Source organism: Toxorhynchites rutilus, chromosome 1, assembly GCF_029784135.1.
Source record: "Toxorhynchites rutilus septentrionalis strain SRP chromosome 1, ASM2978413v1, whole genome shotgun sequence".
Classification (NCBI taxonomy): Eukaryota; Metazoa; Arthropoda; class Insecta; order Diptera; family Culicidae; genus Toxorhynchites; species Toxorhynchites rutilus.
The window spans coordinates 198,886,467-198,898,502 of NC_073744.1; the positions used below are offsets into that span (position 1 = coordinate 198,886,467).

General features: G+C 39.4%; 1 protein-coding gene and 1 pseudogene across 1 annotated transcript in view; both read left to right on the top strand.

Annotated features, from left to right (window-relative positions):
• LOC129774361 (uncharacterized) overlaps positions 1 to 12,036 on the top strand; it is a 404,070-nt gene that overhangs the window by 373,460 nt on the left and 18,574 nt on the right. The gene's annotated exons all lie outside the window — the stretch shown is intronic.
• On the top strand, positions 4,407 to 4,575 carry LOC129763785 (U4 spliceosomal RNA; annotated as a pseudogene).

Here is a 12,036-nt window from a genome sequence, read left to right on the forward strand (position 1 = left end):
ACACAGAGCAATAAGTGGATTATGTGTTCTGGCTTTTACAGGGGCTTCTGATTGTGTCCAGTTTTTGTGAATGGGAAAGACCTGATGGGGAGGGAAGGGGAGGCGAGTTTTGTTTGATCTGTCTCTTGAATAGTCCCCGCGGTCATCATCATCATCATCGTCATCATCATCAGTCGGGACCGGGGATTATCTCTTTCCGCACTACTAGTCGTTTCAAATCAGCGAATAGGAGGATTACGTTGACTGAACTTGTTGATGTTCATCCACTCGGACAGTCTGTCACGTTCCGTTCCGCGGTTGGGCGTGTAACATCGGCGAAAATAGAATAAATAATGGGAATTTGCGCAGCGAATCCATCGCCACAGATATCGCGTAACAGACGAAACAATTCGTGGCCGTTTTCCGGTACCGATCACGGTTTTATTCTTGAATTGTCGGGGATTCGGGTGTTTGAGATGGGAATCCAATGGCGATTATTTTCGCTTTTCTCTCGATTATTTCGTCTTTTCCGAAAATCGTGCAGCAGCACTTGTCTCTGTGTCGATTATTACTTTTTTCACTCGTTTGCATCATCGGCCCGTTATAGAACACACGGATTCGCTTGACCGGAGGAATTATGCAATCGCAAAGTGACGATCTGCTCGGAGCGGAAATTGTTGTTTTGCGAAACACACATCCACCGTGTTGGGATGCGATGCGGGGAGAAAATGTGGACATAACAGTTCTCGCCCAAGTGTATCACAATGAGTACCCTCCTCCTTCTCCTCCCATTGTGAGGGTGGCATTCATATCTAGAGATTGGGAATGCCTGACTGACTGTCTGTGAGTTGCCATGGGAGAGCGGTGTTGGTGCTTTCGAGGCCTCCGACGGGACGTGCCAAATTTAGAAACATGACTGATCTGTATCAACGGACGGGGCGGGGGTAATGATACATTGAATTACGTGAGCTGCCAAGCGATTGTAAACAGTTGTTTCGCCTCGGATGGATGGTAGAGTTCTGAACGATCGCAAAAAAAAAATAAACTAAATTAAAGCGAATGAAACAAAGCTATACTCAAACTGTGGCCCGATGGACTCCTCTGATTGGCCCATCTGGTGATACTTTATTTCAAACAATGTTGTATGTTTAATGATAACGTAAACCTAGGAAATTATTAGATTTTTTGGATGTAGGACTATGACTTTTAGTATTGGTAAATTATGGTATGCAAAAAAAAAGTTTACCCACCGCTAGTGTAAAATTAGATTTCTTCCAAAAAACCCACCAGAAAATTAAAACACAGGTAATTGCTGCTCAGTTTATTATTATTTATGTTAAAACAAAGCCAGTTCACGCGAGCTCCAAATACAAAAAAAAGGGTGGGTTATATCTATGATATAACCGTAAGGTTGACGTGGGACTACCTTAGCTTAGCAATCATTTGTGTGTATTGATTAAATTTTTGATTGAACGACGAAACAATTTCCGAATTTAATTGAATTCGATATACAGGTAAACTTCGATATAACGTACATTTCACTTTCATAATTGTACGTTGTATCGAATTGTACGTTATATCGAAGCATAATAAAGTACTCACAAACGTAGTCTATATTACATTATTGTGTTGCTGTTTTAGTAAAGTTAATAAATAACTTCAATCAGAAGACGAAGCCAGCCTTTCTCATGATGTTTCCCTTCGTACTGTTGATTGAAGCTTGATTCATTTAGAATCCGGAATCACAAAACCAGCTGTATTTCGGAATTGATTGAAGGTACAAAACTTGTTTTAGCATCACAATAAAGATAATTCATTGTTTTATCAGAAAAAAAATATTGAAAAAAGTTTTCCTTTACGCTTTGGAAATGTGTACGTTATATCGAGGTAAAATGTACGTTATATCGAAGTTTCCCTGTATTTGCTTTGTGAGTAAAGCGATTGAATAAATGCCATGCAAGATCAATTCATTTGCGTTCATTTGCGTTTGGTATGATGCCTAGGACAAAATATGAGAACGGAAGAATTATCAAACGAACATTTTATTTTACATTTCACTTTGAAGTTTGCAACTCTCGAGTGTACGTACTTCTCGAACTGAGAATTTGCTTGATTTGATGGATTTCAGGCCAAAGCATTGTGTTCGTCCCCGCTTTTGTAAATCGTGTTAGGAAAACACTTTTCGGAGTGCAAAAAAACATACGGGTGCAGAAGTACCCCTGGCTTGCGTGAATCAACCACTTAAACTTCTATTTTTTATACTATAGAGGCTGTAAACTTAAAAGTTCATTCGCCTCTAATGTCTACCGCACAAAAAGTGTCTCACAAACGAGGAATCACGCCAAAAGGGACCGCACAAATCTGGTTTGCCTGTACCCCCGACCTGCATGAATTTGCAATGCCAATTTCCTCAGACACCTTGGTTCTGAAGTCTGTGTTGAGCAAATACATTTCAACCGAAGCAAAAATGCTCCCGTCTTGCATGTATTTGCAATGCCAATTTTCCCACGCACCTTGGATTTAAAGTCTGTGTTAGGGAAACACATTTCAATCTAAACAAAAATACCCCCGACCTGATTTCTCCAACACTGCTTGGTTTTGAAGGCTGTGTTAGGGAACACGTTTCGGTGAGCACGAAAGTCCCCATACTTTCATGTATTTGCTCTGCCGGTTGTCCCGAGGCTGCTTGGTTATGATTTCTGTGTTGGGGAAACCGTAATTGTTCATCTAATGAAAAATAACATTTTAATAATTGCGATAAATGCGTAGAAATACTCGCTATCAATTGATGCAAACATCTTTCCGATCCAGTATGGAATGTTCGAGTTATAAGCAATTGAAATATTTCATTTTTCCTGCATGTTCTGTGTTTAGGTTTTCATTTTTCCCCCCATATACTCCGGTTAGACGTCGTCCCACGTCAACAAATTTTATTGCATACGGGACATGATGTTAGAAAAAGGTAAAAAATAACGCAAAAAAAGTATATCCACCCTCCTGGCTCACATAGTTTTAGTACTTCGTGTGACCACCTTTGGTTTCAATAACTGCTCCGCATCGTTGTGGCACCGACTCATGGAGCTTAGCAGTTGTTCCCGGGGTGATTTTGTCCATTCAGTTGAGATTACCTGCCGCAATTGTTGTATGCCCGTTGATTCTTGCTCCTGGAGCTTAATTTTCAAAATTGACTAGACATGCTGTGCTGGCCACTCCATAACCTTGATACGCTTTTACTTGAACCACTGCGAAGCCAACTTTGGGGTGTGCTTCGGATTTCCGTCTTGTTGGAACGTATATCTGCACCCCAACTTTAGCTTTACTGCATACGTTGGTAATTTTCACTTGAAAATGTCCAAATGAACCTCCTTGGTTATGATTCCATCGATGAACTCAAGTTCTCCAATACAGGATGTACCCATAGAACCCCACATCATGACTCTACCTGCAGACAAAACATAGTCAATTGGTTGAAAAATCAATGTTGGTAAAGTAATTCACCACTGCCATGCTTGACTGTAGGCCGCAAGCACTCCTTTTTCAAACTTTCACCAGTTCGCCGTCATTTTCTTGTGATACCATCAAACCCAGATAGCATTACTTTCGTCTCATCTGACCAAATCTCCTTATTCCAGTCATCACTGATCCATTAAATGTGGTACAGGGCCCACTTCATTTTTATTTATACTTTGACTTAGGACTACGTCTTTCATTTCTATACTGGGGTGTAAGTTCAAAGTTTCGAAAACGAAAGCGTTACGCCGGAGAACGAGATTTTGAACGTTAATAGCTCCTAAACAACTGAACGAAATGGTATGATAACGCTTCATTCGAAAGGTAAAATGTCTACGCGTTCTATGCTTGTTACTTTTTGATCCAAAAACATGTTTCAATAGCCTTAAAATTGCTTTCAATACAGGCTATTGAAATCACACCAATCGGTATAAAAGCGAGTGTCGCTCGGAAATCCACTCAGTTATGATTGCGCAACGATTGAGGTACCATCGCTGGAATGAATGGATGTTTCCCTAACACAGACTTCAAAACCATCGAGCCAGGGGAAATCGGCATTGCAAAATAGATACAAGCAACGGATACTTTTGTACTCGCTTGCGTTTCTGCAAATCAAAATGCATCCCTAACATGGAAAATTTAACGCCTAAATGGCTACTACTAACTACTGTGTAATTTACAATTTATAGAAACATAAAAACATATGTACATTTACACGATACATTTTAGCTCTGTTACAGCTAAAATGCTATGAGCCTAATAAATAAATAAATGGGATAAAAAAAAACTATTTGCTGCGATAACCACTACCATAATGCATGAATTGACCTAAATTGTTTTTTTTTGCAATTGAATTCGTAAATTGTTTCATTCATTCACTAGTTTAATCAATAATTTAATGATTACATACAAAAGATAGCTCTGCGCAGTGGCGATAACGTACCCGATGAGGAACATCCGAGGTGCGATTATTGCTAATTGAAAAAACACAAATGATTACTAAGCCAACGGCAGTCCTACGTCAACCTTGCGGTTATATCATAGGTATAACCCATCCATAGTGATTTTTGGGGACAACCATGGCTTCTTAAGTGCTACTCAGCTCTTAAAACCTTTCTTAGGAAGACGATTGCATACGGATTGTAAAGTCAGTTGAATGGAAAACTCGCTTTCAATTTGTTTCGTAATTTTCGGAGCTGATGGTCCCCGGTCCAGCTCCGCTTTCTTCACGATAGCTCTGTCACTTCGGCCAGTTGTACATTTGCACAATCCAATATCTGTAAAGCTGGCCAATATCGGCAATATCACGGTAGCTTTTGCCAGTTTTGTAATGTTCAATAATCAAGCTTCGGATGCTGATCAAAATTTGTGCTTTTTTTTGGGCATTTTGCAACAAATAACTTCCAAGTTTGAGCACGAAACTGAAATTTTGAACACGGAAGCTTCAAGTGCACTAAATGACAGATAGACACAATCAGTGTTGCCACACGTACAGATTTATCTGGGAAGGTACAGTTTTTTTCGGTTATTTCCGTCAAAATGTGTACAGATTGGTACAGATTTTTTCGCCGTGTGAAATTTATAACATTTGAACAAAGTCACATTAAGGTACGTGACGACTTTTATGCCGCAGTTGCTTTTTTTTTAGTATCTTTTGCGTCAGATCAACAGATTGAATCGTTTGTTCCAGACCTGAATTTACGATGCTACATGAAGAGCTGAAATATTTTGATACGATCATTCTCACTAATGCTTGCGAGGAATCTCACTTTGTTTCAATGTCCAATGCTATAAAATTTGAAGATCATTTAAAAAGCGGCAAGAATTTTTCGGTTGGAATGGAAACAGAAGAAACTATCAGAACAATAGACAGCGTAAGGCAGATCATTTTCAAGGATATTTGTCACAGCCTTTTCGTGGGGCTGATCATGAAAATGAGAAAAAGATTCGATTTTGATGACCCTTGAACGTCGGCTGCGGGAATGTTAAATCCCAGAAACTTTTCCAATTTGACCAGCATTAACGTTGTGATAGAGGCGTTTCCAGGGTTCTACGATGGGAATATCAAGATCTGGACAATGAATTTCGTACCCTGAAGATAAAATTACTCACAGTTTCAGAAAACCGGCTTGTGCAGGATTAGTGGACAAAAATATGATGCCTAAAAAGAATTGACGGTTCGCTCGCATTTTCGGCGCTTCGATGCCTTGTTTGTAACGTTCTCACTATGCCTCACTCCTCGAGCGATTTTTTTCGGAATACAATCAGTACAAAAACAAGCTTCGAAATCGGCTCAGCAACGATACGATAAACGTTATTTTGAGATCAGAAGATTTGATTGAATATACTATACAAATGTGTTTTTTTTTAGTAAATAAATGAGTGTCTTTTGCATGCTTATAAAATAGATTTTCCTGTACAACGAATATTTTCGATGGTACAGATTTTTGGTACAGAGCTATGGAAGAAAAAGTACAGATGAGAAATATTTTTAACCCCTCTGGTACAGATAAAAACACTGGACTCAATGTTTACATTCGAAAAAGTTGCAGAATACACACTAAAGCTCTGTAAAACACACTTAAATTGTAGTATTCGTTTGGGGGGGGGGGGGGGGTGCTGTATAATTTCTTGCATACTTCGGCATTAGAATTTTATATAAGTGTGAATATCTAATGATATTTTTTGTATACTGAATAAACTTGACGCTGCATAAAAAATTGTGCCGATTCATAAAACAGTGCACATAAAAAAAGCAATGGCAGTGTTCGTTCTACGACCAACATGGATAGAGAAGATATTGCAATTCAAGCTCCAATTTATTAAGTACAAGCAATTTATTTATTTATATATTTTGGCTTAACGTCTTTACAACATGGCCTGATTCACAATTTTTCTCCAATTAACTCGGTTCGTGGCTATCTCCCTCCAATTCCACGGGCACCCCGTGCTCACCATGTCATGCTCCACTTGGTCTAACCACCTTGCTCGTTGTGATCCTCGTCGTCTCGTACCCGCCGGATCTCCGATGAACACCATTTTTGCAGGATAGTTGTCCGACATTCTTGCAACATGTCCTGCCCAGCGTATCCTTCCAGCTTTGATCACTAAGTACAAACAAGCGATTCGCGAAATCACAACGTTCACGATTCATCAGTCATCCAGTTAGCAACCAGATGGCAGTGAGGCTTTCCAAATGACCTTTCACATTTTGTCTTTGGCAGAAATGATGCCATTTCGTGTGCTGGAGAGTCAAATGCGCAAATAATGAGCTGTTTTAAATGCTTAAAAAATGGTTTGTATGTATGCCAGCAGACATCTCTTTCTATTTTTTTTCTCATTTCATTTGGGATTGTGCAAAGACAAATGGGTGGGTTATATCTATAATATAACCGCAAGGTTGACGTGGGACTACCTAGGCTTAGCAATCATTTCAGTGAGCAGAAGATATGAAGGCATATCCTTCAATGCAATCTTGAATAACCGAGCCAAAGCCATATGTTCGTACTCGTTCTTGTAATCCGTGTTAGGGAAACACTTTTCGGAGTGCAAAAAAAACATGCGGGGGCAGAAGTACCTCCGGCTTGCTTGAATCAACAACTTCAACTTCTACTTTTTATACTATAGAGGATTTAAACCTGAAAGTTCATTCGCCTCTAGTGTCTGTACGATTTTCCCATGTTCCTAAGTTTAGGAGACCGTGTTAAGGAAACATATTCTAGTTTGCACAAAGGCAAGCGAGTACAAAAGTACTTGCAGTTTGCATTTATTTGCAAAGCCGATTTCCCCAGAAATCTTGACTTTGAAGTCTGTGTTAGGCAAACACATTTCAGTCGGAACAAAAATGTCTCCGACCTGCATATATTTGCAATGCCTTTTTCCCTACGCTCCATAGATTTGAAGTCTGTGGTAGGGAAACACATATCAGTCGGAACAAAAATATCCCCGACTTTCATGTATTTGCAATACCGATTCCTCCAAGGCTGCTTGGTTTTGATGGCTGTGGTAGGGAAACCGTAAATCGGGTCAATCAAAACGAGGGCGTTTAGATAACGCTTAACATTTTACAGTTTTTCCATTGTTTATCTAACGAAAAATAACATTTTATTAATTGCGATAGAAGCGCAGAAATATTGCCTATCAATTGATGCAAACATCTTTTCGATCCAGTAAGAAATGTTCGAGTTATAAGCATTCGGAATCTTTCATTTTTTTCCTGCATGTTCTGTGTTTAGGTTTTCATTTTACCCCCCATATACTCCGGTTAGACGTAGTACCAGTCCATAAGACGTTCATTGGAGATCGAACCAAGGCCGGCTGGAATGCAAAGCTATTTCATACGACCACGCTATCCATATAGCTGCCAGTGCTATTATATAGAAGCGTGATAATATTATACCTCATCATGAAATGAAGTTGGAAAGTGTTTTCTAAGAGGATAAAGAAAAACATGAACGAATATATCTTTCTCTGTCTGGGCCGTGTATTTGGCAAACTATACGAAAAGCATTCATATGCTTTCATTTAAATGTGTCTCCTGTTCCGCTCGCTCATATTGGCTCTAGCATATATATTATACAAATGATATACATGTATTGGGAAGTAGAACGTTTTCTGTTATTTTCCAGCTCATTTAATGTAATAAATCGGGATGCGATAACATGTGCTAAAAATTGACTTTGTGAAATTTTAAAACCTCTCATCATCATTATTCAAGCCACAGTCTCACTCCAGCTAGCAGGCAGCAGTATTCCTTAGTGCTGATGTCAGATACAGTTGTTTTGCTCGATACAAAGGAAGAATGAAGCTAGATATCTCACATAGTAGTGTAATTTCGTTCGGTGGAAGCACCGCGTAGATTTTCATGCCGTCTTGTTGAGAGTGCTTCTGTATTTTTGCACCATATCATTTCTGCACCTGTATCGGGATTCAAGTTCAAAACATCGAACACGAGAGCAGTATGTTTGGTAACGAACGTTAATATTCTTTGCCGGCTGAACGAAGTGGTATGACGGTCACTTTCGAAAGATAAAAAGTGTATGAATGATGTGTATTTTTAATTGACTCAATTTTTTTTTGCGTAGCTCGAAAACTGATTGAAAGCAAACTATTAAAATCACAAAAATCTATAAATATTGACAAAATCACATTGTAAATATTGACGAAAGCACTGATGGACAGAAGCAAAGTAAAAGAGAAATATTAAACAGGTCTTACCGCGTCGGTTTTCATGCGGTTATGTGAATATCGGTTGTGTATGATTGAATCACATGTACGAGTTGTTGGATTTATGCATTATCAAATAAACAACGGTGATGGAGGAACAAATATGAACACATATTTCGTATCAGGCTCGACTGTGTTCAACACGAGAAGAATTTTCGCGATGCATACTGAGTGCGCTACGTGCATTGGCTATAAGAACGCAAATATTGTGTATTGCTCTTGTGATAAAAAAAAAATAATCATGATTCACCCATCTTCGATTGCTTCTACAAAACCAAGCAAACGCGTTCTTCTTAGGATCACAAAAACTGTCGGATGAAGAACTATTTCGAAACCTTCGAAGCATTCTAAAATTCTCAAAAGTGAATCGTTTTTTATAATTTTCTGTCTGAAGAGCGTTTCTGTGAATTTAGGTGCTTGTTCGAATTTATTGGTGTAATGATTATGCTCTTTTGAATTATAGAGGCTTTCTCAGATTCTTTCAGTTCATTCGACTCTAGCCTTATAAAAAGGTCAATCTATTATTACTTTTGGTGGCTTTTTTTCAATCGATCAACTAATTTTCACAATTTCGAGCATTGTTTCCGGGTTAAAAGTGACATCAAAGTGCATCGTATTTCGAGCCGAATGTGGAGAAGGCATTTTTTTTTCAGCGGTGAGCAGTAGGTTCCGTGTTTCAGTGCCGCTCAAGACAGCGAGAAACCAACAGTACGTGCTAACTCTGAAAGTTAACCTGAAAATCTGCTCCACTTATCATTTTATTGCTTCGCGAAACGTTCGCGTCCTCCTTTCAATGAAAGAATTCATTCATCGACCCTTGTTAGTCAGTCCTACCTAAAGTTTGAGTTTTATTCCTCAAAACGTTTCTCGTTGGTTATAAAGTCGTACCATCCTTCTTTTTATTTATTTTTTTGCGACACGCGACGTCATGATTAACACGTGCAGTGTTGCCAATGTTTCAGTTTAAACTGGATTGTTCCAGTTTTTTTTCTCTCGATCCAATTAAACAGCTAAACCCTAAAATCTTCCAGTTTTTAAAAATATTGTCCAGTTTTATCCAGTTTTTTTAATATGTTTGATATTAATACAACTTTTTCCCATTTTTCTGGCAATTGGCGGATCCCTTCGCGGAAATAATCAGCCGGTTTGTTAGCTAACCACGAATCGATCCAATGTTTGAGTTCTTCAAAATTGAAGAAGTGCTGATCAACCAGGCTATGTTGCATCGATCGAAAAAGGTAGTAATCGGACGGAGCAATGTCTGGAGAATACGGCATGTGGGATAGGACGTCCCATTTCAGCGTTTCCAAGTTTGTCTAGACCGGTTTCGCGACATGCGGCCGTGCATTGTCGTGCTGCAAAATAACTTTATCGTGTTTTTGCTCGTATTGTAACCGTTTTTTTCTGAAGTGTACGGCTCAAACGCATCAATTGTCGTCGGTAGAGGTCCCCCGTAATGGTTTCATTCGGTTTTATCAGCTCATAGTACACCATACCCAGGAGGTCCCACCAAATAGACAGCATAACCTTCTGGCCGTGAATATTCCGCGCGGCTGTCGATGTTGATGCATGGCCGGGGTATCCATACGTTGCCCGACGTTTAGGATTGTCGTAATGGATAATGGACCCACTTTTCATCGCCAGTAACGATTCGATGCAAAAAACCCTTTCTTTCATACCGTTGGACCAGTTGTGCGCACGTGAAAAAACGGCGTTCGACGTCTCGTCGCTTCAATTCATACGGCACCCAATATCCTATCTTTCGGATCATTCCATTGCTTTTGAACGATCGAATATGGTTTGCTGAGCTACTCCAAGTGTATCTGCAAGTTCTTGTTGCGTTTGGGACGGATCTTGATCGACTAAAGCCTTCAATTCTTCATTTTTAAACTTTTGTAGCGGTGCGGAACGTTCTTCCAAGTTAAAATTACAACTTTTAAACCGTCCAAACCACGTCTGACACGTTCGATCAGTTGGAGCATAGTCACCATGAACTTCCCCCGAAATGCGATGACTTTCCGCATCCTTTTTCTTCATATTGAAGTAAATCGACATATTCGAAATGGCAAAAAACTATGTTGTTTACGCTTCAACTTTTTGACATATACTGAAAAAGACGCGCAATGACGGTACCTTTCCAACGAATGTCTGGAAATTTGATTCACTGGAATAATAATCAAGTTACGCCTGTTGTAAAACCGAAGAAACTTACCGGTACACCTAATAATATTCCCGGCGATATGTTCCATTATCAATCGCGCGTACTCTGTATCGAACTTCAACCGCGACGGCGGAGAGTTATCTTTCTTTACGCAATAGCGATGGATAACAGCTATGACAAACGTTCTACTTTGCTTGCTCTTCTTCTTCTTTGGCTTTAAAAGGTTTTAAACTTTTCAGTTCAATCACCTCTGGTCCTCCTCTGCTCTGGTTCTCAATAGTTTCAAGTTTCTTTTGGGACATGCTACTCTTAAAGGGTGTGTCACATCAAATTGCATCACGGAAAAAACGCTGTAGAAATTCACCCAGTAGACCGATCGTTTTGAAAATTTAGACAGTAAAATAAAAACTATTAAACAACTTTTAGCATTTTCTTTTTATTCATACTTCGAGCCCAAGCCCTCCTTCCTTCCTCTTTACCCCGTCCATAAGGTTCTGTACAACGTCAGGTTGTAGTTTTTGACGTGGGACTACGGCTAACCGGAATATATGGGGGGTAAAATGAAAACCTAAACACTGAACATGCATGAAAAAATGAAAGATTTCGAATACTTATAACTCGAACATTTCTTACTGGATCGGAAAGATGTTTGCATCAATTGATAGGGAATATTTCTACGCATCTATCGCAATTAATAAAATGTTATTTTTCATCAGATGAACAATTGAATAACTGTAAAATATTAAGCGTTATCAACACGCCCTAATTGCCTCGTTTTAATTGGCCCAATTTACGGTTTCCCCAACACTGCCACCAAAACCAAGCAGCCTTGAGGTAACGGGCATTGCAAATACATGAAAGTAGGGGGACTTTTGTTCTCACCGAAAAATGTCCCCTAACACAGACTTTAAAACCAAGCAGCATTGGAGAAATCGGCATTGCAAACACAAGAAAGTAGGGGGAACTTTTGATCCCTCCGAAATGTGTTCCCTAACAGAGGTTTCAAAACCAAGGTGCCTGGAGGAAATCGGCATTGCAAATTCATGCAAGTTGCTGGTATTTTTGTTCCGACTGAAATGTGTTTCCCCAACACAGACTTCTGAACCAAGGTGTCTGGGGAAATTGGCATTGCAAATTCATGCAGGTCGGGGGTATGTTTG